The sequence below is a fragment of the Phallusia mammillata genome, chromosome 4 (assembly GCF_965637545.1).
Source record: "Phallusia mammillata chromosome 4, kaPhaMamm4.hap1.1, whole genome shotgun sequence".
NCBI classification, from domain to species: domain Eukaryota; kingdom Metazoa; phylum Chordata; class Ascidiacea; order Phlebobranchia; family Ascidiidae; genus Phallusia; species Phallusia mammillata.
In genome coordinates, this window is record NC_137255.1 from 20,332,712 (window position 1) to 20,339,398 (window position 6,687).

General features: G+C 37.0%; 1 pseudogene; it reads right to left on the bottom strand.

Moving 5' to 3' along the window:
• Positions 1–1,400, bottom strand: LOC145224916 (uncharacterized; annotated as a pseudogene).
• Positions 1,401–6,687: the final 5,287 nt, after the last annotated feature.

The following is a 6,687-nucleotide window of genomic DNA, read 5'->3' on the forward strand; positions in this document are numbered from 1 at the left end:
ATGGAATTTTTCTGCTGGGACGGACTACGGGACAAACTCTGCTATCGGTCTTTATTCGGTGACAACCTGGAACACAACCCAACCCTTGAAATAAATCTGAAAAGCTGGACAGAAAATTTTGTTCGTCACTGACAATAGGTTCCAGTCTATTTATTAGGCCAAGAGTTACTGCTCCATTTAATCCTATAATAGGCAATGCATTAATCTCCACAACAACAAATGGTAGAGTAAATGATTGCTCTCTGTATTGAAGTGTTAAACTAATTGTCCCACAAACTGGAATATGGTGGCCAGTATATGAGATCAATCGAATATTAGTAGAAGAAACATATGGACGTTCCTGAAGTTTTTGAAAATCATTCCGTGACAAAATATTAACTTGGGCTCCCGTATCTATCTTAAAACGAAGTGTACATGAAAGCACAAAAATGTCAACAAGCCAATCTTTTGGTGAACTAGTAGTACTTACAGATTGCATGTTGTACGTCTGAATTGTATCCGCGCGTTGCGCTTGCGGGTGATTAGCTGCACTGCAACATCGAGCGAAGTGGTTTCTTCCACCACACTTCAAGCATCGCCTTCCCCAGGCAGGACACGCTCTGACGTCATGTCGCAAGGCACAAAATCTGCAAACTCGAGGCGCTGGTAATTGATTACCACGTGGTTCGCGTTGAACAGCATCCAAGCTAAAACTTTTAGAATTTGTTGATCGAAACATTGTCATTTGCGATCTTACTGTTTCGTTTGTTATGCACATTTTAATAGCTTTTTCAAGCGTTAGTTCCACTTCCCGCAGCAAACTTTGACGAAGTTGATCACACTTGATACCAATAATAATTTTGTCTCGGATTAATGAGTCGCAAAGTTCACCGAAATCACAGCTTTTAGACAGTTTTTTTAAATCGGTTATAAAAACATCTATTCTTTCACCATCATTTTGATTTCTAGAAAAAAACCTGTATCGCTCGCTGGTGATATTCTTCCTCGGACAACAGTAGCTTTCGAAGGCATTGACCACAGTTTCAAAGTGCATTTCTTGTCCTTCTTCAAATTTAAATGTTGAGTGGATGGTTTGACCTTGCTCTCCCAACACGTGGAGCAACATAGATGTTTTAACTTTTGCAGCCTTTCCGTCATAACCAACAGCTGTCAAATAAAGCCTAAATCCCCTAATAAACTTAACCCAGTTTTGTGACACATTGCCACTCCATTGCATAGCTTCCGGCAGTGAGAACGAACCTTCCATTTTATTTGAAAAACCACTTCTGACACCATGTCATGAACGCACACACGTTTAAGCGGTTACCTGTATTGACTGCCACGTTTAAGACGCGGTACACGGTTATATACGAAACGTGACGTCATAACTCAGGGACGACATCTAGCGGTAAATACATACATCACAAAACCGGTTTCCAAAATCGAAAATTTCGATCCGATTTTCGAAAAAAACCTAAGGCTATCGAAGAAAAATGCGGTTTTCGGAGGGTTTTCGCGGGAATATTCCGGTTTCAAGCCGGTTATGACCGGTTTCTTTCTCCAGCCGAACTCCCAAACCGGTTCAAACTGGTTTTCAAAATCGAAAATTTCCACCCGATTTTCGAAAAAACTTTAAGGTTATAGCCTTTCCGTTTTTTCGATTGTGGGGAGTCGAAAAATCGAAGAAAAATCCGGTTTTCGGTGGGTTTTCGCGAGAATATACCGTATTCAAACCGGTTATGACCGGTTTCTGCCTCCTGCCGAACCCCCAAACCGGTTCAAACCGGTTTTCAAAATCGAAAATGTTTACCCGATTTAAACCGGTTTTCAAAATCGAAAATTTTGATCCGATTTTCGAAAAAAACCTAAGGTTTTTTTTTTTTTTTTTTTTTCGATTTTGGGGGGTCAAAAAATCGATGACGGGGAAAGTAAGATATCGTGGGCGAAAAATCTTTTGAATGAACTTATTGTTAGATTTGAGTACTGACCCCGAAACGTCAACCATGGCTGGTCATGACTAACAAGGAAGGGGGTAGTTTACTTCCCCCACCTCCAACCCCACCCCTTACTCCAGGGCTTCCAGATAAGTTTGTCAGCAAAGAAAAGAAACAAGAATTCGCGAAAAATTGAACATGTTTCACGAAATGGCACTGCGCTGCAGGGGTCATGGGTCAAACGTTAAAAGTCATCCAACCTTTGATCCCAGTACCAATTTGCAAAACCTGTGCTGCGGGTCGCTTTGTATTTGGTATGGACGCGATGAAAGGCTATGCAGTAGCATATATCTACGTGCAGATCTTGAATTCGTGAAGAATAAAACCGAAACCTGGATTTTGCTCCTTGTAGAAAGACAAAACGAAATTAGCCTATTTGTTTAAATTATTTTATGTGACCCAGGAAACACTGAATATTTTATCATCACTGGCGCAATATGATGCTATTTTCACAATATGAAATTTCGAATGACAACGTCTCTGAAAAATATTGACGTTAGTAAACTTGGAATAATAGTCCAACACCTGCCTTTTAAATTGCAACACAAAGACCCTTTATGAGCTTAATGGCATTAGTACATTATTATGCCGAATCTACGCATGTTTGCATGTTTGCATTTTTCTGTCGACTGTCGCTTGACTTTCAACAACAAAACAAAAAAACAAAATGAATATTATTAGTGCGTTGTTTTATTTCTTCCCTCTGCGCTGCATTTTAGTTGCAATCTTTAATTTTATTCGTTCTCTCCGCCGGTTCCCGGTCTCTCTGAAAAATTATTCTCGTCAATTGCTCCTCCATCATTAGACCCAATTCCACCGACGGGTTGGGCACCATCATCGGAATCTGCGGCAGAAACTATTTTACTCACACAATGTATTTGCATGTAAAAAATGACTCTCAATTAAAAGAAATCATTGTGCTGCTCATTTTGATAGCATTAATGTTTTATATTATGACAATAACAGCGTTTGCAACGTTTATTTAATAAAATGGCCACAAAATGTTTGAAATAAATGACATTAGTTTGAAAAACTCCATTTAGGTTTCAAATCCAGCAAATGCACTTTGATCTTTGATCATACATTTATTGACGGATAGTTATACGTAATTATGTAACTTTTTGACGTGCAAACGTTGTTTCTTAATTTGGACTTTGCTGACGATATTATTCGAAACACGCAAAATCCAAAATTTCCATGTGTGTGTGAAGCCTAAACATTATTAGCATTACGTGAAATCCCAACAAGCAGAATATATTTGTACCATAAACACGTAGTACGGGGTATCTTCCGTCAGTGCCGATCATACAGAGTACAGACATCAGCAATAACAGTTTCAACATCTTCTTGTTGCTTTGTATCTTCTTGTCACAAACCAACTACTTTTTAGGGTATGTGATTACACCACGATGGTTTTCTGCAAGAGTGTTTAAAATGGCAAACGAAAAAAAAGATTGTGTGTTGGCGACGTTAATCACTGCCGTGAATTGTTGAAAGTGTTTACAACAAAAGAGATCAGAATTTTTTTTTAATTTTGAAAAGTTGTCTATCTTTGTATGACTTTTTGTGAGCAAACGAAAATGTTTTACGTATTTGATCGTAAAACAAAATAAAACAAACAATATTGTATTTCAGACACTAATTACCCAAACTTTAAATATTTTTTGATGATGACAAATATTTTGCGTATGGTACAAAGTAAAACAGTGCAAAAACGTTATTACTGTTACCTGCACAGATTGCGAGACACAACAAGTTTTTATCATCAAAGATTCACATGCATCACACGGTGCGACTTTCAATAATGGAAATATAAAACTGGCTACCTTCCTTTAAAATATTGTCATGACAATGTATGACAAACTGCCGTCAGCAGTTTGCATTAAAACTTCGCTAGCAAATAAGACAGCTTGTAGCGATCAATATGGCAAATCATTACGTAGGTTTCGCCATGTAAAAATGTTTACACTGTTTGTATGAATGTTTGTACTTTGGTTAATTGACAGTAAAAATAACAACTCACAAAAGCCAATACCATTGCGGTTATATTTGCCCCTTGAATAAAGATATATCTCCAACCTTTTTTAAACTATATTTACAACTGATTTACCGAAATGATTGAAAAAGATAAATATATACTGAGTTTTAGCTAACAACTCAGTATATTTATCTTTTTCCAATCATTTCGGTAAATCGGTTGTAAAAGACCATTAGCATAAGTGAGAGCAAGCGTTTTTAAGTTGTAATACATTTGCAAATTATTTTCATGCAGAATGCAGAAATGAAACACCGATTTCTGCCCCCTACCGAACCCCCAAACAGGTTTAAACCGGATTTTGAAGCAACAAATTTACCTGCTCAGAATTGCGAAGGTGTAGACACAACAAGTTTTTATCATCAAAGATTAATTATCAATGCGCTTCATATGCATCACACGGTGCCGCTTTTAATAATGAAAAAGGAAACTTGCTAACTTCCTTAAAAACTTGTGATAACAATGTACCTCAAAGTGCCCGTCAGCAGTTGCATTCAGAACTTTATTAACAAACAACACAACTTGTAGCGATCAATATGGCAAACCATTACAGAGCTATAGCCAAATAAAACATGTTTTCACTTTTTGCATATAACGCATTGGTTAATTGCAAGTGAACGAATCGCAGAACCGCAACACACAAAAGCCAATGTTTTTGCGGTAATATTCGTTCCTTGAATAAAGATATAACTCTTTTTGAATTATATTTACAACCGATTAACCAATTTTTTGGAACAGGATCAAAATCCTGAGTTGTGGGATAAAATAAGCACTGCATGTCATGTGCAATCGGCAATTTCTTTTTTACGACGATTGGCATAAGGGAGAACAAGCGTTTTTATGTTAAAATACATTTACAAATTACTTTCATGCAGAAAGCAGAAATTAAACGCACAATACCACTTTTTAGTTCTTTTTTTCTTTACAGTGCGCAGACAAAATATGCGTGCGCAAAAACAACTTAATCTTGTGACAAAGTAAACGACATTTGCAACAGAATATTTTGCACATTAGAATACGGGGACTGGGTGCCAAGCAGTTTCTCGTTTAACGGTTTTCGGGGTCCTAAATTTAAAAAAAATTCGGTTTTGAGTGGGTTTTCGCCGGAATATTCCAGTTTCAAACTAATTTTAGCCGGTTTCTGCCACTCACCGAACCCCCAAATAGATTTACACCAGAATCGAAAACAACAAGTTTTCCTGCACATAATTGTGGGGGCGTAGACACAAAAAAATTTAATCATCAAAGATTTTATCAATGCGCTTCATAAGCACGCTTCATAAGTACTAATGCCTTTAGGCTCATAAAGAGTCTTTGTGTTGCTTTGAGGTTTTGGACTATTATTCCAAGTTTACTAACGTCAACACTTTTTAGAGACGTTGTCAGTCGACATTTCATATTTTGAAGTATCATGTTGTGATGATAAAATATTCAGTGTTTCCAGAGTCACATAAAAAGATTTAAACAAATAGGCTAATTTCCTTTTGTCTTTTTACAAGAAGCAAAATCCAGGTTTCGGTTGTATATTTTACGAATTCAAGACCTGCACGAAGATATGTTACTGCATGCCTTTCGGCGCGTCCACACCAAATACAAAGCGACCTGCTGCACACGTTTTGCAAATTGGTACTGGGGTCGAAGGTTGGATGACTTTTAACGTTTGACCCATGACCCCTGCAGCAGCGATATTTCGTAAAACTTGTTTTATTTTTGGCGAAATTCTCGTTTCTGTAATTCGCTAACAAGATGATCTGGAATTCCAGTTTGAAACAGGAATATTCCGGAGAAAACCCACCGAAAATCGGATTTTTGTTCAATTTTTCACACTTTTAAATATCGACTCTCCATGATACTAATCGTCGTAATAAAGAAATTTCCGATTGCCTGTGACATACAATGCTTAATTTAACTAACAACTCAATATATTAACCTTGTTCCAAAAATTTGGTAAATCAGTTGTAAATATGATTTAAAATGGGTTGGAGATATATCTTTATTAAACGGACGAATATTACCGCAATAGTATTGGCTTTTGTGAGTTTGTGGTGCTGTGTTTTTTCACTTGCAATTAACAAAACCCATTCATACAAACAGAGAAAACATTTTTTACATGGCGAAACCTTCGTAGTGATTTGCCATATTGATCGCTACAAATTGTCTCGTTTGTTAATAAAGTTCTGAATGCAACTGCTGACGGGCATTTTGAGGTACATTGTTACCACAAGTTTTTAAGGAAGTTAGCAAGTTTCCTTTTTCATTCATTAAAAGCGGCATCGTTTGATGCTTATGAAGCGCATTGATAAAATCTTTGATGATTAAATTTTTTTGTGTCTACGCCCCCACAATTATGTGCAGGAAAACTTGTTGTTTTCGATTCTGGTGTAAATCTATTTGGGGGTTCGGTGAGTGGCAGAAACCGGCTAAAATTAGTTTGAAACTGGAATATTCCGGCGAAAACCCACTCAAAACCGAAATTTTTTTTAAATTTAGGACCCCGAAAACCGTTAAACGAGAAACTGCTTGGCATCCAGTCCCCGTATTCTAATGTGCAAAATATTCTGTTGCAAATGTCGTTTACTTTGTCACAAGATTAAGTTGTTTTTGCGCACGCATATTTTGTCTGCGCACTGTATAGAAAAAAAGAACTAAAAAGTGGTATTGTGCGTTTAATTTCTGCAT